The sequence below is a fragment of the Lissotriton vulgaris genome, chromosome 9, assembly GCF_964263255.1.
Source record: "Lissotriton vulgaris chromosome 9, aLisVul1.2, whole genome shotgun sequence".
Lineage (NCBI taxonomy): Eukaryota > Metazoa > Chordata > Amphibia > Caudata > Salamandridae > Lissotriton > Lissotriton vulgaris.
In genome coordinates, this window is record NC_141697.1 from 44,342,795 (window position 1) to 44,369,263 (window position 26,469).

Genomic DNA, 26,469 nt, shown 5'->3' on the forward strand with positions numbered 1-26,469 from the left:
TACCGCTGAGCTGCTGCGATTTTTATCGCAAATAAACCTTGGTATTTCCAAGGTTTATCGCAAATGCGATAAACATCGGCCGCAATGCATGAATATCGCTGAAAAGTCAGCGATATTCATGCATTACCGAGCTAATGCTCTTAGCCATGTTATCCACTTCCCGTTGGATAACATGGCTAAGAACTGCTCCGGGCAGGTGTTAACTTTTGGAGATATTCGCGCTTAGCGCGAATATATCCAAAAGTTGGTAATAGGAGATAGCGATGTTAGCGACTGTTTGCAGTCGCTAACATCTTGGCACGCCTACTTTGCATGTCATTAGTGATAAATATCACTGACATGCAAAGTGGGGCCCAAGATGGTCGTTATCTCCTACTAGCTGTCGCTAACTGGTGTTAGCGACAGCTAGGTAATAGGGAGATAATTTTAAAGCCAAAAAAGCAGAGATGAACCCCCTTGATAATATGCACCTACATCGCTCTACTGCTCTCTGTCAAGGACTCAGATCTCTCTCTTTGCTTGTCTTTACATCTGTCTCTTAGCCTCACCCCCTTCTCTCTCTCCCTTACTCTGCACATCACTGCTCTGTTCCCATTTTAGCTCCTCATTTCTCTGCTATATCTACTTCATCTCTCTCAAAACTCATCTCTCCTTATGCCACGTCTATCTCGCTATCACTCTATGCCTCCTCTTTCTGCTTCTCTCGTCCCTCTCTACAACCTCATGCTATATCTCATCACTTTCTTTCTCTCTCTCTCTAGCTCATTTCTTTCTCTAATTCATATCTATTTCACTACCTCAACTTTGTCAACCTAACTCCTCTCTTTCACTGTCTAACTTCTCATTCTAGCTCAGTTTTCATTTGCTACCTCATCTCTCTACCTCTTCTCTGACTTACTCCTCTATTGCTACCTCTTTTTCTCTATAATGACCTTCTGTCTCCGTATATACTGCCTGCATCCTCTTATCTATTTCAACTAAACGTCTCCACCTTACCCCTCTTTCTATGTATCTTTCTTTATACCTCACCTCTGTCCCTATCTCTCTCTATTTTCTCCCTCACCCTCTCTCTATACCTTTGAGTCAATCGCAGCTCTCTTTTTCTACCTCACCTGTTTCTCTATCATGATTTTCATCCCTACACCTTATCTGTCTTTCTGCCATTACTGCTCTTGCTCTTTCGCTCTGCCTCACTACTTTGTAACTAACCTGGCTTGATATACCCCTTCTCATTTTGTCTAAGGCTGGGCGTCAAACTCCGCTCTCCCGGCGCAGGTTTCGAGGTTTGCCAACTCTGCGCTCTGTTGGGAACACTGAGTTCATTCAAAAAGTCTGACTCCGTGGCGGAGTGGAGTTAGCCCCTGCACCCACGCCCAATAAAAGAGTAGGAAATAAACACTTACCTGCTCTGGCGTCTCCGGGCTGCCCTGGTGCAAGGGTGCCTGCGCTGGCGATAAGTTGTAAAACCTATCGCCAGCGCAGAGGGAAACGCTAGGCTGCACCATATCCTTGTAAATATGGTGCAGCCTAGCGTTTCCGAAGTGGCGAAGAGAGGCGTTAAGCCAAGATGGCTAACGCCTCTCTTCTCCACTTTGTTGATAATATGCCCCATAGAAACATCCTAATAATATTGAGGTAAATTTTACTAAAACAATCAGGATTAATAAACATTGGTAGATAATACATTATTGTGAGATTCTAGGTCGAAATGTACATAGTACTAATACATTATCACGAAGTTAAAAACATTCCTAACTCCAATTTAAAATACAAAGATTTAGACCTCAAGGGTTAAAGTCACATATTAGTGATGAAACATTTCTGGTGCTACTTTATTAGCGTTTTGGCACTATGACTTACTTATTTATGCCTATCTGTTACATCCCCAATATTCCAGATAGTGCACATTGGCAGTAAATTACTATGTAAAATCAGGCTTTAGTACAAACAATCATACTCTAAAAAGAATTAAAAAATTAAATCCATAAAAATAGCTTATAGTCATTATAAATATCGTTATTTGAAATATGACTGTAATGGATTGGCTTCAAGGCCCTGTTTCCTAGTCTACATCATATGTGCTTAAATGACTGCTATGTTAAATATCCCTGGATGTGATTTGCATCTTAGAACGTATTACCCTTATCCATCCCAGGAATTTAGCGACAGATATTGCACACTGCGCTGATGAATTTTAACACGATGGGCCCGATTCACAGAATGAACTTAAGACTCAATCCTAAACTTACTACTATTTTGGCATTCACAGAATTCACTTACTACTTTTGGCATTCACAGAATGCACTTACTACTTTTGGCATTCACAGAATGAATTTACTACTTTTAGTATTCACAGAATTTAGGATTTTGTCTTAAGTTTGTCTTAAGACAAACTTAAGACAGACTTAAGACAGACTTAATTTAGGATTTTATCTTAAGTCTGTCTTACGTCTGTCTTAAGTTTGTCTTAGGTCTGTCTTAAGTCTTCTTAAAACAAACTTAAGACAAAATCCTAACTTCTGTGAATACCAAAAGTAGTAAGTGCATTCTGTGAATGCCAAAATAGTAGTAAGTTTAGGATTGAGTCTTAAATTCATTCTGTGAATCGGGCCCAATATTCTGAATGCAATGTAGTTACTTCTAGCCCATGTTTTTTATATGTCAACCATCATTTTTTCCGTAGGGCCTCACAGGCTGGACAAATAAAAATGACATGGGGGTACATTTCCCTTTAATCTACACATATCTGGCATTTACTATCATCTCTGTTGGACCATTTGCATGTGAAGGATTTTAATGGGAGGGTACCCAGTTACCCACCCAAAACTGGAAATATATTATTCTATCTAAAGGGCTTAGCTATGAAATCCCAAAAGGGCTCGTACATGGGGCTAAATTTCAACTCCAAAAATGTCCCTGTCAATGATGAACTCCCAGCTGACCTTATATTATTGGTCATAATCATTGACCAATATTGCTCTTTCCTGTCCCTTTTTATGGGGATCCATGGGTTCCTCCCATAAGTACCTCAAGCCCTTACACCCATGGGGGAGACAGAGAGTCCACTGAATATTAGGAATATATTATATATATAAACTAACAGGGTGGATCTGGCCCATCCTGGCATCTGCCCCTACTCCCACCCATAAAGCCCCAATAGTCTTTTACCCCACTAGGGACTAAAGCATCCACGTCCCAATGGCGCGGAAGAGTAAATGTCAATTTTTGTGGGTGCTGTATTGACATATGGGCCAGCAGAGTGAGGCTAAATTCCAATCTGTCCAACTTGCCATGCTGAAGGGCTGCACTATTTGGGCTTGGGTCGGCACTGCCTGGAGAAACCTACCAGATACAGAAATCTCTAAAAATAGGAACTCAGGGGAGTTCGGGATGGTGTGCTTTGTATGGATCCCACAACTTTTTCTTACCCAAAATGCCTTGCAACCTTCAAAATCTAACTAAAATCACTAATTCCCTTGTTTTTCTGTGACCTACATTTCCAGGATCTGCGGGGGGTGACATAACTCCTAACACTCAGTTCCAAAACTTCTTACGATAAAAACACCCCCACTTAAGAGACTAGGCCTAGCACTCACAGCACAAAAGGCCTCAAAACGCAACATGGAGATATAATCAATAAAGGTAGAAGAACTAATTGTCCAGGACTCGACCACCAGTTAGGGGAACCCATGACCTTATTTATGAGGCCTTGCAACAGTTTTGCGCTTCCGTTGAGTCACTTTTTGTGAGGCATCCGCAACGTAAAACATGCCTCCTGGTACGCCCTATTTACAAAGTAACTCATCTGAGCAGATGCGTCACTTTGTAATTCCCTGCGCTACATTATACCTGCATCAGGTATAATGTATGCAGGGTGGGCGTTCCCACGTAAGAAAGCCACGTAAAAGTGACGCAATGATATCTACTAGATTTCACTGCGCCACTTCTAGGGTGCTAATGTGTCACAATGGTACGCCTGCTTCACAGAAGACGTAAGACTCACTTTTGTGACACACTCCAGCAATGCGTCACTTTTGTGCCTACAGATACGTCAGTAATACTAACGTATCTGTGACTCCTTGCGACATGATGCGTCATACAGTAAATATGACGCATCTATCATGTCGCAAGGAGGGAGCACTGAGAAGTGACGCATCACTGCTTTCACACAGCGTTGCGTCACTTCTCATAAATGAGGCCCCTACAATTCAGACATTTTAGAAGTCCAGGGTGGTGTGCATTGTATAGATCCTGCTATGTTTTCTTACCCACAGTACTCGCACACGTTTTACTGGCATTCTTGTGACAAAACGTCTGGAATCTCCAGGGATCGACAACATTTCCACTACCCAGTATTTCTCCACTTATCCCTTTAAAAATACTATCCCACTTGTGGGGATGGGCCTAGTGCCTGCAAGAGGAGTGGATCAAACCTGGGACAATGGGAGTCCTTCCTGAGGTTTGCAAGAGAGTTCGCTACGCTCGGGCCAGCTACCCACATTGCAAAAAAGCATGGGTTTTGAGGGGGAAAATAGGATTTTGTGTTTCGGGCATTTCCTATCACACAAGTGGGCTGCCATTTTATTGGGTGATAGCTGGAAAGACTGGGTGGCAGGAAATTTGTGGATCCCCACAGCTTCTGGAGCATTTCTTCACAGAAATGTGAGGAAAATATGTGTTTTAAACAAATGTTTGAGGTTTACTATGGTTTCTGGGTACGATAATGTTATGAAAGCAATGCAAGTCACACCACCTTGGACTGCTTGTTGTATCTCGTTTTAAAAAAAGTCTGTGTTTTTAGATGTCCCTGGGTGGTGATTGAACACAGGCCCAAAATCCACAGCTAACTGAAACGTGTCAGTTTTGAGTGGAACATTTTGATCTGACCATTTTGGGGTCTTTACTGTTGCAAGCCCTGAGTTCAGCCACACAATTAGGGTACCAGTTTTATCGGGACAATTGTGGGAACGCTGGGTGGTGGGAAATATGCGGAGCACCGCAGATTATGGAACTTTCCGTCACAGAAATATGTGGAAAATGCGTTTTTGTAGCCCCAAAGTTGCAAGGGATTCTGGATAAAATAAATATCGGGTTTCCATGCACCTCACACTATCCTGAACTCCCACGGGTGTCTAGTTTTCAGAAATGTCAAGTCGTTAAGGAGGACGTGATTAAATTTCACCCAGAGGAGTGATGAAAATACCCGGAGTACGGCTTTGATTTGAACTGTTGTATCTAGGATGCCAGTTATGAAGGCACTTTTTTTCATTGTGATTCTGAATCTGGAAATTGGAGATACATTTCAAGCACTATGTGCATATGTCTTCTCCTAATTTTAGACACTAGTGCACTCAACGTCCACTGAGTCACCATTACAGTGTCTTTTCAATAATTGGAGGAACAGGCTAATTAGATGCTATGGTTTATGTAAAATGTGGTAATGCAAGGAAATATAGATCCAAGTTCGAAAATAAATGGGTTGACCAATTAACATCGAGCTTCTTTTTGGTATGAATTGTCTGGCAGGTGCAGTCAGAGAGATGATGCCTGTTTTTGCGTGCCACTGTTTCTGAAAGATTAACGTATAATTCAATAGTATTTATGATCCAGGTGGAGGGAAATGGGTAATACATTCGAAATTGGTCCGAGCAGGGTGCACCAAAATATGTTTCGGCTGGGGCCCAAAAAAATCTTAGCATGGCAGTGGCATTACAATGATTTGTGACACTGCAAATATGGTACTGGCAAATACATTTGAGGTGGAGTGCTAAACCAATAAACTCACAAGGGAACAGGGTTTTCACTGTTATATTGTTAGAGTGGGGATACCAGAATCGGTTCCTTGTTGGCTAACAGAGCACAATGTAAAGGGGTTGCATGAGAAGATGTAGGAATTAGCAAGAAATTTAAAAAAGAAGCAGCTATTTGATCTGAGGAAGGCCCTCATACCTTTACGTTGCAAAAATTAGAAATGGTAAAAATAAAAAATGTCCATTGGGTGAGGAAGGGAATATTAAGATTCGAAGTTCCCTTCAGAGGGGATGCCGGCGTCTAAGAATGCAACAAATCTCAAAAGAGAGTGTTGAAGAGGAAGACGCATATTGTTAATTTTCAGTGCAACCAACATCACAATATATACTAAGCCAAAGGCTGAAGGTGGGACTGAGGCTGACGCTTATGACCAGTGCTTCCGGTGGTGATCCAGGTGGAAAAGTCACTGGTTAAAACAAATGCCAGCTCAGGATGTTTGTGAAGAAGTGCAAAAGAAACGTGCTCACTGGTGAGTGCAAAGAATGCAATTGAAATCCAACATGTTTACTTTTGGTTACCATGAGATCCCTAAGGGCAGCTGTAGGATTCTGTTGCAAGTTGCACGTGGTCCCGAAGGCAGTCGGATATTGAGACAGACTCCCCTAAAGACTGTTGAATTGAGCAAACGTGCCCTCGCCTCCTCCGTGATCGTCTTCTGTTGACGTAGCTACTTTGAGCCCAGGCAAGACATAAGTGGCTGCAGAAGATGGGGAGATGCAGAGCCCTGAATGAGGGGAGCGGTGGTTCCCAAAGTGCAGAGCCTTAAGCATTATCTCAGAGTAGTAGGAGGGACTGGGAGCTTTTCCTGCATGCTAGTTTCTTTGGTGCAGAGATATTTAAAGTAACCATGGGCAGGGAAATCCGCTCCGCCAGCGGAGCTTGGGGAGAAAACTCCGGCTCAGTGGTGGAGCGGAGTTAGCCGCTCCCTCCCTCCAGGATAGTGGCCAGGCATTGGAGGTGGCAGACACACAGGTAGGAGGCTTCTTATTTTTTAAAATAATTTTTAAAGAATTTGGGAGGGGGGATGGAGCTCCTGATAGGATCGAGTTTCACTTTATTTGCCACTTGAGCTGGCATGAGGGGAGAGAGCGACCCCCTGTAGGCACACATTTGTCAAAGGTGGTGCGCCTCAGCTCAGTTGTCCCTCCTGGTGCCGCGTTTTTTACATTAAAACATTAAATTAAATAGATACATATTTTTTTTACTTTTTATTTTAATTCATAAATAATATGGGTTTCCAGTACTTAAAATATTTAACACAAACAAAAAAACAATAAAATTAAAAATATACATTGTTAGACCTGTCTGGCCCTTTGCGTAGTCCCTCCAATTTATTATTTATTTTGTCCCCTTTTTGCCCCTCATGCCTTAATATATTTTTGTGTCCACTGGATTTTTATGGTGTTGGTCTGGGGGATAGGTGCTCTTTCGCCCTCATAGTTTTCCACCTCAGGCCTAGATGCCTTTCCTGACAGGAATTAGTACAGATCCACAAAATGGTGGCTTCTAACTGTCACAACTGACACACCTGAGACCTGTCCCATAGGATAGCATAGGGCATTCCAGAACCTTCTGGTCCCTTCTGGACCTCTGAGGGTCAGCCTATAAAAGGCGGAATGCTGGGCAACCATTTTGTCTTGCCAGTGAGGGACAGCTAGGGTGAAGGCTGAGGTCTGGAAGGGGTAGGGTCCTTAAGGGTGGACTGCTCTACAAGGGTTGCCCTCTGACTGGGTTCACCACCCCCATTCCTGTTGTCCTAGCCGAGTTCGTTTCATCCTGCTGACCCTGGACAGAGAGGTGCCCCAAGTTAGGTGAAGGGGTCAATCCCAGTGGACTGTGGAGCTGCGGAGATCCCGGCTGTGGGAACCAAACATTTACAACAAGGGGTGGTGAGGGACAGAGTCTCTGAATTAAGCAGAAAGCTCTCACCCAGTCAAGAGATCAGGGCTAGATCCAACAACGTTTCTTAGCTCACTGCACCATTCCAGTTTCAGAACCTGGCTGTATGCAAATTAGTCTGTTCCTGTCCCAGTGCATGATGGGAACAGGGCAAACCAAACTACAAAAGCCAATTCTTACACTGGGAAGGAAACAAGCTCCCGGGGACCGGTTTCTGGCATTACAGCCGTCTTCGGCCCGGTTTGCTTGAATCCTGATGGTGCAATGAGCAAGGGTCTCACATCTGAGAATACCCTTCCACGCTTAGGGTGGACAAAAATATTTACAACAAGGGGTGGTGAGGGACAGAGTCTCTGAATTAAGCAGAAAGCTCTCACCCAGTCAAGAGATCAGGGCTAGATCCAACACCGTTTTTTAGCTCACTGCACCATCCCAGTTTCAGAACCTGGCTGTATGCAAATTAGTCTGTTCCTGTCCCAGTGCATGATGGGAACAGGGCAAACCAAACTACAAAAGCCAATTCTTACACTGGGAAGGAAACAAGCTCCCGGGGACCGGTTTCTGGCATTACAGCCGTCTTCGGCCCGGTTTGCTTGAATCCTGATGGTGCAATGAGCAAGGGTCTCACATCTGAGAATACCCTTCCACGCTTAGGGTGGACAAAAATATTTACAACAAGGGGTGGTGAGGGACAGAGTCTCTGAATTAAGCAGAAAGCTCCCACCCAGTCAAGAGATCAGGGCTAGATCCAACACCGTTTTTTAGCTCACTGCACCATCCCAGTTTCAGAACCTGGCTGTATGCAAATTAGTCTGTTCCTGTCCCAGTGCATGATGGGAACAGGGCAAACCAAACTACAAAAGCCAATTCTTACACTGGGAAGGAAACAAGCTCCCGGGGACCGGTTTCTGGCATTACAGCCGTCTTCAGCCCGGTTTGCTTGAATCCTGATGGTGCAATGAGCAAGGGTCTCTGGGCCAGGGACAGACTGATTTGCATATAGCCAGGTTCTAAGCTGGGATGGGGCAGTGAGATAAATTACGGTGATGGATCAAGCCCTGATCTTTGGACTGGGTAAGAGTGGTCTGCTTAACTCAGACACTCTGTTCATCACCACCCCTTTTCTAAATCGTTTTTGGCCACTATAGGTGTGGCAGGGTATACTCAGACATGAGTCCCTTTCTCACTGCTCCATCAGGATTCAAGCAAGCCGGGCCGAAGAAGGCTGAAATGCCAGAAACCGGTCCCCGGTAGCTTGTTTCCTTTCTGGTGAAGAATTGGCTTGGTAGTTTAGTCTGCCCTGTTCCCATGATGCACTGGGCCAGGGACAGACTGATTTGCATATAGCCAGGTTCTAAGCTGGGATGGGGCAGTGAGATAAATAACGGTGATGGATCAAGCCCTGATCTTTGGACTGGGTAAGAGTGGTCTGCTTAACTCAGACACTCTGTTCATCACCACCCCCTTTTCTAAATCGTTTTTGGCCACTATAGGTGTGGCAGGGTATACTCAGACATGAGTCCCTTTCTCACTGCTCCATCAGGATTCAAGCAAGCCGGGCCGAAGAAGGCTGAAATGCCAGAAACCGGTCCCCGGTAGCTTGTTTCCTTTCTGGTGAAGAATTGGCTTGGTAGTTTAGTCTGCCCTGTTCCCATGATGCACTGGGCCAGGGACAGACTGATTTGCATATAGCCAGGTTCTAAGCTGGGATGGGGCAGTGAGATAAATAACGGTGATGGATCAAGCCCTGATCTTTGGACTGGGTAAGAGTGGTCTGCTTAACTCAGACACTCTGTTCATCACCACCCCCTTTTCTAAATCGTGGGAACCAAACAAGCAGTTCTCCTTTGCACCTGTTCCTGTCCAGTATGGAGGGTTAGTGGGTTTCTGCTGCAACTAGAGATTTGGGGGCCCAAACGTGAGGGATTCCACCTCTAACCCCCCTCTCTATGGTGTGAAGCAGGCTCCTGCCCTGTGTGACGCCGAGACCCCCTTACCGGTGTCTGGTCGTGCAGCCTGTAAACAAACCTCCCCACTCGTGAGGAAGAGGAGTGGGGTGTCAGGGTTTATTGTGGCTGAGCAGTTTTCCCTGATTCCGCTGTGAGCGGGACCCCTGGGGCGCCGATCGCGCTTTCGTGACAGCGCTGCTGTAAGAAGGAGAAAAGGGGGCTGGTTGTGTAGTATCCGGCGCCACTGCGCATATTCCAAGCTGAACTGGTTATCCTTCACAGGAGGGGCCTAGGACCTAGCAGGCCCGCTGCGGAGCCACTACCCGCGTCAGGCAGGTGGAGCAGACTCTGTTTGCCGGTCCGCTTACTTCCCGCCCATGCGCAATTGCGCCTTTGCAGAGGAAACCCCGTCAGCAGCCGGTGAGGAGATCCTAGGGGAGTGGCTCCGTCGAGCAACTGGCTTCCCGCCTAATCGCTGTGAGCTACAGCAAGGAGGGCCCCTGCTTCCCTGAGAAGAGAGGGAGCGGGAGGCCCGGTTTTCAAAGGAGAGCGCACTTTAAGCGAAGGGGTGCGACTGGTGGCCAGACATTCAAGTACACACCATCAAGTAAGCTGGGAAACCTGAGGGGTGGCGAAGGAGAGCTGGCTGTACTCCAACTTGACTGACCTTATAAACAAGAAGTGGTGCAGCACTGGTTGATTTCCACCTATGACAGGGGGTAGAGGAACTGCTGGATAACAATACCCTGTTAAGCCAACAAGTTCATATAATCCTCCTGTACTCTAGAGGGTTGAAAGGTGACAGAGGCCTAAACCAGTTAATTTGTATATTCTCTCACAGCCTCTGGTGCATGAAACTTATGTCAGCTTGTACTGAGAAAGGGTGGGGCTGTTTAAGAGATTGATATCCTGTGCTGGAGAATGCCAATCCGTTTCCTGGAGATAGATTGTCTGATGGAAGTTGTAGTTAACTGACAAGGTCTTGATTTCACAAGAAGATTTGGAAAGGGTTAATTGAAGTGCAGTAAATTTGCACCTGATCTGTTGAAATATGTAGATGGTTACCTGCTATATGTGATAAAGTGATGCGGCTAAGAGTGCTAAAATGTATTGAACTGTAATTTCTGAAGACAAGAGAGCAAAGAATATTTTTATAAACAAGCTCGTATTTTTACACAAACATTGGTGTAGTGTCATTTTTGAGTGATATTGCATTGGATTACTGCGGGGTGGTTTGCAACCTTTACACATGTACCTCCATTAGAAATTGTCTTACCCTAGGCCAGGCTACCCTAGGTGACCTGACAACATTAGGTTCCAACATACATCTTAAACAGTAACCACCCAAAAGTGCTATAAAACTGAGCAACCTGGAAAAAACAAACCAAAATATTTAAAATAATTTGAAAATATTGAAATAATGTATAAAAAGCAATCAAGTGGAAAAATTACTTTATTTTAATTCACTCCCCAACGTAATAACTTATAGATCCTAATATCCCAAAAATACATAACATTAAACTAAAAAGAATAAATAATTTAAGAAATAGTTTAAAATTTGAAATACCCAATGATCTAAAATCAGAATATTACAAAATATATTTTGGGGAATTGCTAATTAGAAAATTAGAATAAAGGAATATAATTAATGGAATTTCATTTACCAAACAAAGAGTATTTTAAATACTACCCCTCCAAAACCACTATAAAAGCCAGCATCCTGAAAAAACTAACTATACATGTAAAAATATATATTTTATATTAGTTTAAAAAATTGTATAAATTATATGTATATATACACACACACACATATATATAACATTTTAAACACAACATAAAATAATTATATTTATTAAATGTATTAAAAGCATTGCAACAAAAATTCTAAATATTTTAATTCATTAAAATACACCCCAAACAAAAAACTAAATAAAACGAAAATGTATCAAAAATAATAATCAAATGAATTAAACATTAAACACATTTAAAACCCCTTATAATGATATAAAAGTCCACTCTATTTAAGTAATAGATAGTTCAAATTTTGATATTACTGTTAAAAATGTATAAATGATATACTTGTCAACGATATTCCAAACTCCTATATCACAGTACCAATAATATTTTGAAATTATTATTAAGTATAACAAGTGTTCTGCAATCAATATTACGCATCCACACTGGCAGGACCAGGTTTGAACTACTTGGCGGGCCTGTGCTGGTGTGCTGAGCCTGCGTCCTACCCATTGTCCTATGCTTATTATGAATGGGGGTGGGCGGGAAGAGTGGAAATGTTAAATGCAATACATTGAGCTTCACCTTCATTTCCATCATCGAATAGCCTCTTTTTCAAGCTGCCTATAAGATTCTCCAAAGCCTAAATACATGATGTGTTTTTTTTTTCAGTTCTCCGCGTTTCACCTACATTTTGTCTCTCTCTGCTTGTTTCTCAGCCTATTGGTTATCTCTCAAAAACATCCTTGCTCCCTCTATTGACTCACAATGGAGTATCTCTTGATAGATGGGTCTCACCTAACGACAGCACATGCGATGTGTCTTGCAAGACATATTGCTGACTTACATTGGCCGCAGAGTTCGTCCATGGTTTACCATTGCTTCATTGACACTCTCATTTGCTTGCTTGTTATTCCTTAGCTTGTGTGGGTTGTTTTTTCTCTTCTTGTTTTTTTGTACTTCTCCTGGAGCATGGATGCATTACTTGTGAATTTTCACTGCACATGTTTTAGGTGCTACTTTTTCTTATTGTATAAGCACTCCACAATTGTGCATGTGTTTTCCAGCTGACTGCCTGGTGTGCTTCCCCACTGCCCCCCACACTCTATTTTCCATTCTCTTGCATGTCTGTGGGCTTAGTTCTCCCTGCATGCTCTGTTGCTTTCTCGTCTGGTTACTGTTCCTCTTCCCCATGCACTACCTTTCTCTCCCCGTTAGTTTGTTTACCTGCCTGCGTTCTCTGTGTTGCTTCCCATACCTGCACTTCCAATGTTGCTTCTGCCCCCACCCATTGCTTCTCTTCATCCACCTGTTGCTGCCCCATCCTCATTGATTCTGACCCCGTCCTCTGTATTCCTCCCGCCTGCATTCCACGTTGCTGCCTCTTGCCGTGTTCCTCCCTTTGTGCTTCACTGCCAGAGAGGCTGAGGATATCTGCGAGGGCCACAGAGAAGCAAAGCAAACATTCCTTCTCTCTTTTACACTAGTTTTAGATGTGATTCCAAGCACTCCACAGTTTTACAGCATCACAATTCTAGGTCTCACTCACAAGACAGCTTTTAGTTGTCTGTAGTCAAAAGCTCAATCTGGACCACAGTGCTGTAAGTGAGATGGAAATAGTGGGCTTGGTGGGTGGGTTCTCTAAAAGGAACATGGATTAGCTAATTTAGATCAAGGCTTAATACATGTGAACTATAATCCTGTGCTTTACACAGCGTGCTGCTAATCCGGCCAGTGTCTCTTTGTGAGTTTTTGCTATTGGATCTGGACGTACCACACAACAACAAACACATCTAAAACAAGCCAGACCTATTGGCTTTGTGAGTGCTCGTTAACAGTTTCAAATTAAGGATTAAACAATTATTTGTTGTAAATAATAAGAATTAGTCATTACAAATTGTATATATGGGGCCATCACTATGTACGCACTGGAGAGAAGCCATGGTTAGGATGAGCATGTAACCTGAACACTGGTACTCAATGCCCACGGACTCACGCTGCCTTCAGTCTCAGCTCCAGAGCTCTCAGTCGTGCCCCATTATGAGCATCCTCCCACAGCAGAACTCACACAGAAACCTTAATGCTACTCAGCTCACATGTACTATACACACACTGGGAAACCCAATAACTCAACCCTTTGAAGTGGAGATCTCTTGGCTTTGCCAATACTTACTCAATTGCTATTACAATACAAAGTGCACTACAGCAAAGAGAGTTTACAAATGTTAACACATTCAAACTCTTTATTTCTGTAAAACATGTAATGTATATAGAGTATGAAACCAGTGGAAAAACCAAGAGCTTCGAAAAGGAAAGACCTATTGGCTTTGCCAGTGCTTGTTGTAATCTCTTCCCTGTCATGTAACCTCCATTTTAATTGGACTCTTTCTTATATCCTTTCCTTCCTACAAACTCTTTACTCCTTCCTCTAAATACCATCTCCTGATTCCATGCCTGCTTACATCCTTGCACATCTTCTCAACAACCTGCACTCACTACTTTCCCTTTTGTAAAAATAGAATATTCTCCCGCGACCTGACTCTTACCCCTAGATCTCATTCCATTCTTCTCCATCCACTTGCTTTCTAATATCCTGAATCTTCTGATCCTATTCTTGCATTTGTTATGTTATGTTATGTTATTTTATTTTTATATTGCGCAAATTACCACTGGTCTCTAAGCGCTTAAGAGAAAGAGCAGGGCACTGCAAGACTGCAGGGCGGCGGGCTAAACAGATATCAGTGTTGCTCTGAACAGATGTGTTTTTAGCAGCTTTCTAAAGGGGAGCAAGGCTGGTTCCCTCCATAAGGACTCTGGTAAATCATTCCAGATCCGTGGCAGGAGAAACGAAAACGCTCTGCCCCCTTTGGTCTTGAGGTTGTATCTGGAAGAGGCTAAGCTGCAGGTCTCTGAAGAACGCGGAGTCCGTCCCGGCACGTACTATTGTACTCTGTCTTTTATATATTTTGGCGCATCTCCGTGTATGGCCTTGTGGGCTATACACAGGCTCTTAAAGTGCACCCACTGTTCTATAGGCAGCCAGTGCAATTTATGCAACAAGGGGGTGGCTCTCGTGCGCCTAGGGAGGCTAAAGATTAACCTAGCTGCGTCATTTTGAACAACCTGCAGCCTCCTTAGTAGCTTCTGTGGGATGCCTAAATAAAGGGCATTCCCATAGTCAAGCCGGGAGATGACCGTAGCTGAAACAATTGATTGTAGGACAGAGGTGGAAAGGAGAGGGACAAGTTTCCGTAGTTGTCTGAGTAGGCCCATACATATACCCACCACTGTCGATACCTGACTAGACATCGACAGCTCAGAGTCGATCTTCAGACCCAGGCTCCTTACTACTGGTACTGGGGTTGGTGCCCCACCTAACTCTGAAGGCCAGAACAGTTCGCACCAAGGGCTATTTTGAAATGGGACTATAAGCACCTCGGTTTTATACGGGTTGATTTTTAGCGAGTTAGCCGCCATCCAGTTAACAGTGTACCTGAGAAGATTTCTCATGGATTCTTGAGCCTGGCTGGTATGGTCAAGACGGACTAGGAGTTGGGTGTCGTCAGCGTAGTTAAAAACCTGGCAATCCCTGCCTGTGAGCGCCTCCACCAAGGGCTGCAGATAGATGTTAAAGAGGAGTGGAGACCCCCTAGCACTGCGGCGGAATTGCCGCCACAGTGAAGGGGTTACGTAGATCCAGGGCCTGCTTTTCCACTCCCGGCAGGGCCATTTGAAAAAGGCCTGGCGGGCAGGGATCCATTCTCGAGCCTGATTTAGTCTGTTTGGCCACGGTGGTTAAGGTGAACTGGTCGAGTTTTGGAAAGCTGGCCAACTGACTCAGGCAGGGAGGGTGTGGTGGGGCATACTGGTCCAGGAGACTCTGATCTACGGGATTTGCAGTGATTTCTGATACAATATCCCGAACCTTCTGAAGGAAAAACTCCTGGAAGCTCTCACAGGTTGGCAAGTCTCCCGTGGCGTTTCTGTCCCTAAATTGGCTCAGTTCTTTCAGTATTGCAAAGATCTCTTTTTGTTTGTTTCCCGCCAAGCTAATTCTAGTTTCGTAGTATGCTGCCTTCTTTTCTAGGATGATTTATATGCGCCAAGGATGGTTTTATAATTTATTAGATCTAAAGGATCATACCTAAGTCTCCACCTCCTCTCGGCTTCACAAAGGGTTTGTTTTTTTTCCCTTAAGGACTCTTCGTACCACGGGGCTCCTTTCCCTTTATCTCTAGCCCTTTCTTTCTGTTCAGGTGCTATGGAATCAAAGGCCTGTACTAATCGGGAGAATAAGGCTGCACATTTATGGTCCAGATTATCCTCACTTGGCACAGGTAAGCACAAGAAACTCAAAGAGATCAAAGCACCTGAAAGGTTAGGATCCCCCCAAGACAGACCTCCACCTCAATCAAGAAATGTGTTTAACCAACAGCTCGCTGGCATCCAACAGATGACGGTTGTTACATGCCCATGCAACATTGAAGACTCTATGAGTCTGTCTTGGGGGGAACCTAACCTTTCAGGTGCTTTGATCTCGTCGAGTTTCTTATGCTGACCATAAAGCCGACTGAAAACGATGAACACTGCTAGGTAAATGCTCTCTTCCATTCCCTTAATATGGTTGCCTCATCTGCCGCTTTGTTCAGCTTCCAGTCGCCCCTCAGTGCTTAGAATGGCATAATGCTAATTAAAAAGACCTTCTGGAAAACGATAACACAAAGATGTTGAAACACAGGTAAAGATCATCAGAGAAAGCAACATGCTAGAATCAATCAATCAATCAGAGACATTTATAGAGCGCACTACTTACCCGGAGGGTCTCAAGGCGCTTGGGGGAGGGGGAGGGGGTGCTGCTACTGCTCGAACAGCCAGGTCTTGAGCTTCTTCCTGAAGGAGAGGTGGTCCTGGGTCAGGCGCAGGTCGGTCGGGAGGGAGTTCCAGGTCTTGGCGGCCAGGTGGGAGAAGGACCTTCCTCCTGTTGTCGTTCTTCGGATGCGGGGGACGGCGGCGAGGGCGTGGCTGGTCGATCGAAGCTGGCGGGTGGGAGCGTAGAAGTTGATGCGGTTGTTGAGGTAGCTCGGGCCTTGATCGTGTAGGGCTTTGTGTGCGTGGGTGAGGAGACGGAAGGTGATTCTTTTGTTGACGGGGAGCCAATGCAGGTCTCTCAGATGTCCGGAGATGTGGCTGTGTCGTGGGATGTCGAGGATGAGTCTGGCTGAGGTGTTCTGGATCCGCTGGAGTCTCTTCTGGAGCTTGGCGGTGGTTCCGGCGTAGAGGGCGTTGCCGTAGTCCAGTCGGCTGGTGACGAGGGCCTGGGTGACCGTCTTCCTGGTCTCGGTGGGGATCCACTGGAAGATCTTCCGTAGCATGCGCAGGATGTTGAAGCACGACGAGGCGACGGCGTTGACTTGTCTGGTCATGGAGAGGGAGGAGTCCAGGATGAAGCCCAGGTTGCGTGCGTGGTCTGTCGGTTTGGGTGCGGTGCCCAGGGCGGGGGGCCACCAGGAGTCGTCCCAGGCGGAGGGCGAGGAGCCCAGGATGAGGACTTCCGTCTTGTCTGAGTTCAGTTTCAGGCGGCTGGTCGTCATCCACTCGGCTACGTCTTTCATCCCTTCGTGAAGGTTGGCTCTGGCAGCGGCGGGGTCGTTGGTCAGGGAGAGGATCAGCTGGGTGTCGTCAGCGTAGGAGATGATGTTGAGGTTGTGTTGGCATGCGATGGCCGCGAGGGGGCTCATGTAGACGTTGAAGAGGGTGGGGCTCAGCGAGGATCCTTGAGGGACGCCGCAGATGACTTCGGTGGCCTCTGACTTGTACGGTGGTAGACGGACTCTCTGTGTCCTTCCGTCGAGGAAGGAGATGATCCATTCCAGTGCCTTCTCCTGGATTCCGACGTTGCTGAGGCGCTGCACTAGGGTGCGGTGGCAGACAGTGTCGAATGCCGCGGAGAGGTCTAGGAGGATGAGGGCCGCTGTTTCTCCATTGTCCATCAGGGCTCGGATGTCATCGGTGGCAGCGATGAGGGCGGTCTCGGTGCTGTGGTTGGCTCGGAAGCCAGACTGTGAGGGGTCGAGGGATCCATTCGTCTCGAGGAAGGCAGCCAGCTGTTTGTTGACGGTCTTCTCGATGACTTTGGCTGGAAACGGGAGGAGCGAGATGGGGCGGTAATTCTGGAGTTCGGTGGGGTCCGCTGTTGGTTTCTTTAGTAGAGCGCTGAGTTCGGCGTGCTTCCAGCTCTCCGGTAAGGTGGCGGTGTCGAAGGAGGTGTTGATGATGTCCCGCAGGTGGGGTGCAATGACAGCGTCGGCCTTGTTGAAGACGTGGTGAGGGCAGGGGTCGGTTGGAGATCCGGAGTGGATGGAGTTCATCATGCGGACGGTGTCTTCGGTGCTGATCGGAGTCCAGGCGCGGAGGGTGGTGGTGGGGGGCGGTGGTTCGGTCGTGGCGTGCGTCGGTTGAGTGCTGAAGCTGTTGTGTATGTCCGCTATCTTGTTGTGGAAGTAGGAGGCGAGGGAGTTGCAGAGGTCTTGAAATGGGGTGATGTCGTTGTTTCCGGCGTTGGGGTTGGAGAGCTCTTTCACGATGTTGAAGAGTTCCTTGCAGTTGTGTGCGTTGTTGTCCAGCGGGTCCTTGAATGCAGTTTTCTTGGTGGCGCGGATCAGTTGGTGGTGCTTCCGGGTGGCAAGCTTGAGGGTGGTCATGTTGTCCGGTGTTGGTTCCCTTCTCCAGGCTTTCTCGAGGGCTCGGCAGTTCTTCTTGGAGCTCTTGAGTTCGTCGGTGAACCATGGGGCCTTCTTGCTGCCGGGTCTGCTGGGCGGGGTCCTCAGTGGGGCGAGTTCGTCCGCGCAGTTGCTGGTCCACTTCGTGAGGTTGTCGGCGGCTAGGCTGGGGTTCGCTGAGCTGGCGGGAGGGTGCTGGCTCAGGGAAGCGGCGAGCTGGTCGGCTGTGATCTTGTTCCAGCTTCTTTGAGCAACCTGTTGCTGGTGGTGGTGGATCGTCGTTCTTCTGAAGGTGAAGTGGACGCAGCTGTGGTCCGTCCAGTGGAGTCCGGTGGCGTGGCTGAAGGCGATGTCTTTGCTGGATGAGAAGACGGCGTTGAGTGTGTGTCCGGCGAGGTGGGTGGGGTGGACACCAGCTGCTTGAGTCCGAGGTTGGCGAGGTTGTCGAGCAGGGTGATGGTGTTGCGGTCGTTGTTGTTCTCCAGGTGGAAGTTGATGTCCCCCAGGAGGATGTAGTCAGCGGAGGGGAGGGCATGCGGGCTGACGAAGTCGGCGATGTCCTCGCTGAATTGTGTGCGTGGTCCCGGGGGTCGGTAGATCAGGGTGCCTCTGAGGGTGGTCTTCGGGTCGGTGTGGATCTGGAAGTGTAGGTGTTCGGCGGTAGTCAGGGTGTCGTCGGTGTTGGTCGTGATGTGGAAGTGTCCCTGTGGATGATGGCGATGCCTCCTCCAATCTGGATGTCGCGATCTCTCCGGGTGATCTTGTATCCCTCTGGGATGGCGATGGCGATGTCGGGCGCTGAGGAGTCGTTCATCCAGGTTTCCGTGAGGAAGGCAACGTCAGGAGCTGTGGTGTCGAGGAGGTTCCAGAGTTCGATGGCGTGTCTGTGGACGGAGCGGGTGTTGAGCAGGATGCACTTGAGGTGGTTGCTGCTGGTGTTCGGTTTGGCGGGTGCTGGTGTGAGGCAGGTCCGGATGCAGGTGAACTTGCAGGCGTGGCAGCTGAAGGGTCCGTGGGTGCGTCTCGGGGTGGCTCGGTAGCATCCCGGAACTCTGCCGGTGTTGAGCGCGTTGAGGGTGGCGGTGGTGTACGTCCGGCGGGTGGGCTGGGGTCCTCGGGGGCCAGGGGTCCTGGCACTGGGCGCGGTCCAGGCGCGGACGGGCTTAATGCCTCTTGTTGCTCATTGTTAGTCCTTTTAAATTACCAGGGTAGCTCCCAGCAGACTTTTTTGCATATCTTTCAGGGTCCTTGTTCCGGAGGTAGCAAATGCAATATTTTACGCACTGGAGCCAAGATTTACTAAGAAATCACACAACACAGAGTAATGAGTAAAGTTGCTGTGCTGTATTGCGTGAACAGAAGAGAGCAGACCCACATCATATGTACTAATTTATGGCCTTGTTCTGCCCTTTTCCTGCGGTGGCGCACCTTTGGCTGCCATTCGCTAACATCTTTACACGACTGTGCAAGGGTGTCTGTGTTGGAGGATGCTTATTTATTGTACAAGACGGGGTTCCTTCCTGTACAAAAACTAAGCTTCAATGTGTTTTCCTCTTCGGATGTGTGCTGTTGAATGCAGCACACGTGCAAAAAGGGAAAAGGAAGAAGGAATGAAAACATTTCTCCTTGTTACGCTGCCTCAAGGATGTGCAGGGTTTTGGTGAAGAAACTTGTCTACAATCTTTGTACATAGGGTCGGGATAGCGTCAATACCCAGCTTTACGTTACTTTTGGAAATAATCCAATTCACATTGCAATTTGTGTTGGATTGTAAATACCAACACAATACTTTACGTTGGGCTTTTGTTTAAAAAAATGCAGGCATGACACAAAATCTTTATAAAACTGGGCTTGGGCGTGGATCATTTATTAGCGATTTAGGTCACGTCAGCCACTTACATACGTGTCGATACGTGCACCTTGAGGCTGTGCCTACTTTGTGATAAGGCGCTACACAGCGTGAGCTCCACCCCGGTGGCAGAGTCTCGAGCTTTCTTGCGATCCTTTCAGAATCTGCAGCCTCTCTTTTCCTTCCCGCTTCAATTATTTTTGCATGAACTCATGATTGAGCTGAAAGCGAAATGTATCGTAAAAGGCTTATCAACATTACTCCATGCACAATTTCACACCGCCGTCTTTCTTTCATTCTATTTTCATGTTTTGTGTGCGTAGGCTGGGCGGCTTGCGCGCGCTCCCTCCCTCTGCAAAGGGACATTAACGAGCTGCTGCAATCCCGCCGCTTTCCGACCCTCGGTGGAGTATATTTTTAGGCACTCTAATGTTTATAACCTAATTTCGCTCGCTTCCCTTTCATTCCCTCCTTTCTACAAAGGTGACCTTGTTCCGATTGCACCGCCGCCTGATGCTCTAAAAAGCGAGAAAGACGAGCTCGGCGGCCCACGTGGCCGTAATGTGCTCCCGCGCTGCGGCGCGCGGGGACGCCATTAGTATTCCCGCCACCCGGCGGGCGCTCATTTGCTTGCAGAGCGCGCGCGCCGCCACGATCCCGGGCTCCACTCCCGCGCCATGAGTCACCGGCTCGCGCAGGAGCCGCGCGCGCGAGCCTGCCATCTCCCCGCCCGCCTCCGGCTTCCAGGAGCATTTATCCTGTGCGCGGCAGAGGCTTCTCTTTTCAACACCATCCATTAGATTTTCTCCGACCCCCTCGTTCCATCTGTGCTAAAATGGTGGCTGTTGGGCCCAAAAGTTTATCTGATGCACCTTTGTGATTCTGCTAACTGCTTTTTTTAACCGCAAATGTAACAATAAAGTGAGACGACCCAAAAATCTGAAATTTTCTTTTCTTTCATATTAATCATAGAGAGATGAGTAAAAGCATCTAATGCTACATGTTCAATAAATTATAAATGGAATGAAACCAGAAGTTAAACTCAATAAAGTTTGAATGAGCAGAATTTGCTGGAAATGTACTATTCTTAAAGCATCTTTTAGGTTTTGTTTCTTGTAAATACTTTTGTTTAAAAGTCCTTGTGACACACTACAGGGAAGAGTGGTGTTTCTTATGAAAATATATGTATCTATAGCTGGCAATTTCCCATTTAAATGTAGATTTACCTTGTAAATACCAAGTACATGCTCAGCAAAAAGCCTCAACGTAGACTCCAAGGGGCATCTTAATGAGAGCTTTGCATCATGCTTGCTCCACGCAATGCCATGCATCTGTAACGCAGTGGTCGAAGTGGGCGGGATCGGCAGGGCACGGTGTGCCCCTACTTCTTTTATTAAAAAGTTTCTGTTCCCCTACTTTTTCTTTTCAAAACTGTGTTCCAGGACGGCAGAAATAGATAAGGCATTCAGATAAGGCTCTGCTTTCGTGGTAGTTTGGGGTCAGGCGGGACTGGCAGAGAAGGAAAAGGACTCTGGGGCATGTTATATAGGGACGATGATAAAAAACGCAAAGCGCGCTTAGCGCTTTTTTATTTATCGCTGTCCATCACTGGAATTTACCGTCCTGGTAGCGCGTTATTAACAACGTGTTTCTCCAGGGCAATACAAATTCTAGTGATAGCAGGAAGTCGCCGTTTTGCAGGGAACATCGCTGGTTTTCCAGCGATGTTCCCTGCAAAACGGCGATAACCTTGCTGATACGACCCTGTGTTCGTATCAGCATATTCGACCCCAATGTTAGGGATAGGTAAGTCTGCATTTTAGAAGACGTTAGTTTTTGGCGAAAACAGCGGTTTTCTCCAAAAACTAACATCTGCTTAAATGCTGGGGCAGCCTTTTAAATATCGCGCTGTGCACATCAGCAATATTTGCAAGGTTGTACTGCCCAGTGAAGCCCACTTTGCATCTCATTAGAGATACAAAACGAGGCGTCGGTAAAAAGGCTGCTAATATGCGCTAATGGATGGTAGCACAGCCTTGCTAATAGGGCGAAAACATTATCTCCGGTGATGGATTAAACCCAGATCTTTTGACTGGGTGTGAGTGTTTCATTGATTCAGATGCTCCGTCCATCACCACCCCCTTTTGTACCGCTTTTGGCCGCCATAAGTGTGGCAGGGTATGCTCAGACGTGAGTCCTTTGCTCACTTTGCCACTGCATTCAAGCAAGCCGGGCTGAAGACGGCTGGAATGCCAGAAACCGGTCCTCGGACGCTTGTTTCCGGTCCAGGGAAGACATGGCTTGGCAGTTCGGGCTGGACTGTTCCCATGAGGCACAGGGTCAGACTGATTTGCATATAGCCATGTCTGAACTGGGGTGGTAGAGTGGGCTAAAGAACGGTGATGGATTCAACCCAGATCTTTTGACTGGGTGTGAGTGTTTGATTGATTCAGATGCTCCGTCCATCACCACCCCCTTTTGTACCGCTTTTGGCCGCCATAAGTGTGGCAGGGTATGCTCAGACGTGAGTCCCTTGGTCACTTTGCCACTGGATTCAAGCAAGGCGGGCTGAAGACGGCTGGAATGCCAGAAACCGGTCCTTGGAAGCTTGTTTCCGGTCCAGGGAAGACATGGCTTGGCAGTTCGGGCTGGACTGTTCCCATGAGGCACAGGGTCAGACTGATTTGCATATAACCATGTCTGAACTGGGGTGGCAGAGTGGGCTAAGGTGATGGATTAAACCCAGATCTTTTGACTGGGTGTGAGTGTTTGATTGATTCAGATGCTCCGTCCATCACCACCCCCTTTTGTAACTGCCTGTGGTCGTATCAGCATAATCCACCCCAATGTTAGGGATAGGTAAGTCTGCATTTTAGCAGACGTTAATTTTTGGCGAAAACAGCGGTTTCAGATAAGGCTCTGCTTTCGTGACAGTTCGGGGTCAGGCGGGACTGGCAGAGAAGGAAAAGGACTCTGGGGCATATTATATAGGGACGGTGATAAAAAACGCAAAGCGCTCTTAGCGCTTTTTTATTTATCGCCGTCCATCACTGGAATTTACCGTCCTGGTAGCGCGTTATTAACAAGGCGTTTCTCCAGGGCGATACAAATTCCAGTGATAGCAGGAAGTCGCCGTTTTGCAGGGAACATCGCTGGTTTTCCAGCGATGTTCCCTGCAAAACGGCGATAACCTTGCTGATACGACCCTGTGGTCGTATCAGCATAATGGTGGAGAAGTCTGGCTCAATGATTAGAGCGGCAGACCCTGATGCAGAGGTCTAGCCCGGGACCAGGGTTCAATTCCCTTCCTCGGCGGGTCTTGGGCGCAAAATTCCATGGACCTGATAATTCTCGCCTCGGTGCCTATTCCAATCATGGAGTCCCACTCTGCAACTCTGGGCAATAGCTTGCTTAATCTCCACAACGGCCCCCACAACTCTAGGGATGCCTGGCCTCCACCTTGGGGGTGCCCAGGAGTGGATGCCTCACAGGGAAAGCCAGGATAGGTTCCACAGCGGTATTCGTACAAGCGCCTTGAGACCCTTGCGGGTGAGTAGTGCGCTATACAAGTATCAATTTACATTACATTTACATTTACATAATCGACCCCAATGTTAGGGGTAGGTAAGTCTGCATTTTAGCAGCCGTTAGTTTTTGGCGAAAACAGCGGTTTTCTCCAAAAACTAACATCTGCTTAAATGCTGGGGCAGCCTTTTAAATATTGCGCTGTGCACATCAGCAATATTTGCAAGGTTGTTCTGCCCAGTGAATCCCACTTTGCATCTCATTAGAGATACAAAACGAGGCGTCGGTAACAAGGCTGCTAACATGCGCTAATGCATGGTAGCACAGCCTTGCTAATAGGGAGATAACTTTATCTCCGCTTTTTTGGCTTTAGATAAGACCCTTGATAATATGCCCCTCTGTCTCTTCCTTCCTGCCCAAAGAAGACACAGATAATATTAATATTCACTTCAGCTCTGCGCTGGCAGCTGCCCTCCCACCCCCTTCCTCTTATTGCTTCTCTTTCTGTCAAGCAGCCCCTCCTCACTTACTGAAAACCATGACTTGAAGAAACAGTTCACAACCTTTCTTTCCTGCTTTAATTTATTTGCTTTATCGTGAAATGGATCCCAAAAAGAGAACGAACCCTTTTGATGGAAGTGCCCTCTTTTTCTGAAATTTTACTATTTCTAAGTGCAGCATCAGGACGGAGTGAAATAAAAGGTTTAAAATATGAAAAATAAATACATAACTCAGGAAAGCAAGACAGAGTGGTTGCAAAGTGGTCAGATTGATTTTACTTACACCCAAACACATCAGCCTCACTTTTAAGAGTTTGCCAGTGAAGCGCCACTTTAGTTTTCTCGTCTGTCTTTAAAAAACATTGTTTTTCCCTGGTGGGGAAGTGCACCATTGTAATACCTGGTTGATGGGTGGAGTGGAAAACAAAATGTGTACCACGCTCTGTGTTTATGGATGCACTCTTTTAACCCCTTCACTGCGGGGGTTATTTACTCGCTGTGCTGGGGGGGAGAAGGGCGCGCACGGAGCCCGCATGCTCATGACGAGCTGAGCTCGTCATGAGGCACGACGCTCCTGTGCTCATGACGAGCTCAGCTCGTCATGACCACACCCGTTCCCGTGGAACGCTCAGCACAGCAGGGGAATTATCCCCACATGCGAGCGTTCCACGGCTCATGACGAGCTGAGCTCGTCATGAGCACCGGAGCGCCGTGGCCCATGAGCATGGAAGGAGTTAAAACCATACTGCTTACGTTTTGTAGGATATAAGCGATGGACATTGAAAGGGGTCCTTTCTGGGCCCTATAGTCATGTCCTTAACTTTTCCAGTAAAAGCACTCACTGATTTATAAATAGTGAGTGGGAAATTGTTAAGGTAACCATGTTGTTTCTGCTTACATTTCACATGCTTTACTTAACCTCTTAAGCGCTGCTGACGGCCAACGGTCGTCACGAGCGCTACCTCCCCAGTGCTGCGCACGACCATTGGACGTCCATTCAGCACTAGTTCCAATGGACAGCGCAGCACTGGGGAGGGATATTTGCGAAGCAGCTAAGGTGTTATTCTTGCATTCCTCATGAGTGTTTGCTTTTTCCTGGATTTTTTGTTTTTTCTAGGCAGCATATTACTCTTGTCTCGTACATAATTTGAATTGAGCCACATCCAGGTGTTTATTGCGGGCACAATTGGGTTGTAGTTGATGACAGTGGGAGTTTTTCTCAGTGGGGCCACATGGTGTTCAGTGGGGTAGAGGATGTGGCACTATGGCCAGAGCTGCCAAATTTGGAACTGGGGAATCAGGTTCAGCCTTCATGACCAGTCCACCAGACCACTCTCCTGAGGGAGTATGTTCCTATGCTAGACCTTAGAAGGCCCCACTAGACCTTAGAAGCCCTGGGGTCTTAGCACAAGCAGGTGTACCCTAGTGGTGTCAATTGTGGGTTAACATTGAAGGCCTGTCCATTACAAACAATACTGAAGTTCATCTCCTGTCTTGCGGGCAGGTCTGCGAAGCTGCACACCCTAGAGCAACAGTGATCACTGTGACTGTCAATGAGCTCACAGGAACCTTGAGCAGGTTAGGGCAGTGCGAACAGTGTGACTGCACCGGGCACCTATTTTGGGTGGAGGCGCAGTTTTTGCAAGTATATTATGGTTTTTAAAGATCTTGCTGCCTCCTTCCTGTCCTCCAGAAATTTACAGCAACAATAAAAACGTCATGATAACTCCAGTGATTAATGTTCTTCCTAGAGAGAGATTGGAGTTTTGTCTAGTGGAACAGTTGACTCCTGGAAAGGTAGCACAGAGGGTTAATGTGCCTGCTACAAAGAACATGTACCATGCAGATCACAAAGTGCACATAATGTTAACTAGGTGAGTGGGTTACTGCTATTGTCAGAGAGATCCTTTTGATACTTGCAGTTTATAAGTTAAAATCCTAACATAGAACAGTGAGCTATTAAACTATGCACCTACTAATATGGTTGTCATGTGACTTCTACACCTTGTAGTCATTTGTCTTATGTAACATTTCCTATACAGTGATTTACACACGTATAAATGATTGCCTCTGTGTAGTGTGTGTGATGCAAAGTGCTCTGACACCGTACACTGTATGAGTGGTGCTGTAAATCAAATTAAATGCATCTGAGAAAGAGTGTGGTTATGGAGACTTGAGGAGAACTCTTAAAGCATGGTAGTAAGGGAGTCCGAGGTGTAGGTGGTCATTGGGGGCAGCAACAAACATTGTTACTCAGGGAGCCACCAGCCAGTCCGCCTCACCCATTGGTAACTCCATCGGCCTTGTTTCAGCAGTAGTAGCTGCAACTTACCAGGGATCAGCAATGCAGGATTTGCACGCACACCAAACTAAGGGCCCCATTAGGATGGCGGGCGGATCACCCTGGCCAGGCCGGTGGTAGTCACCGCCGGTCCGGCGGGGGCGATCCGCCCGCCATCCACGCAGAAATAGCCCCCTCCATA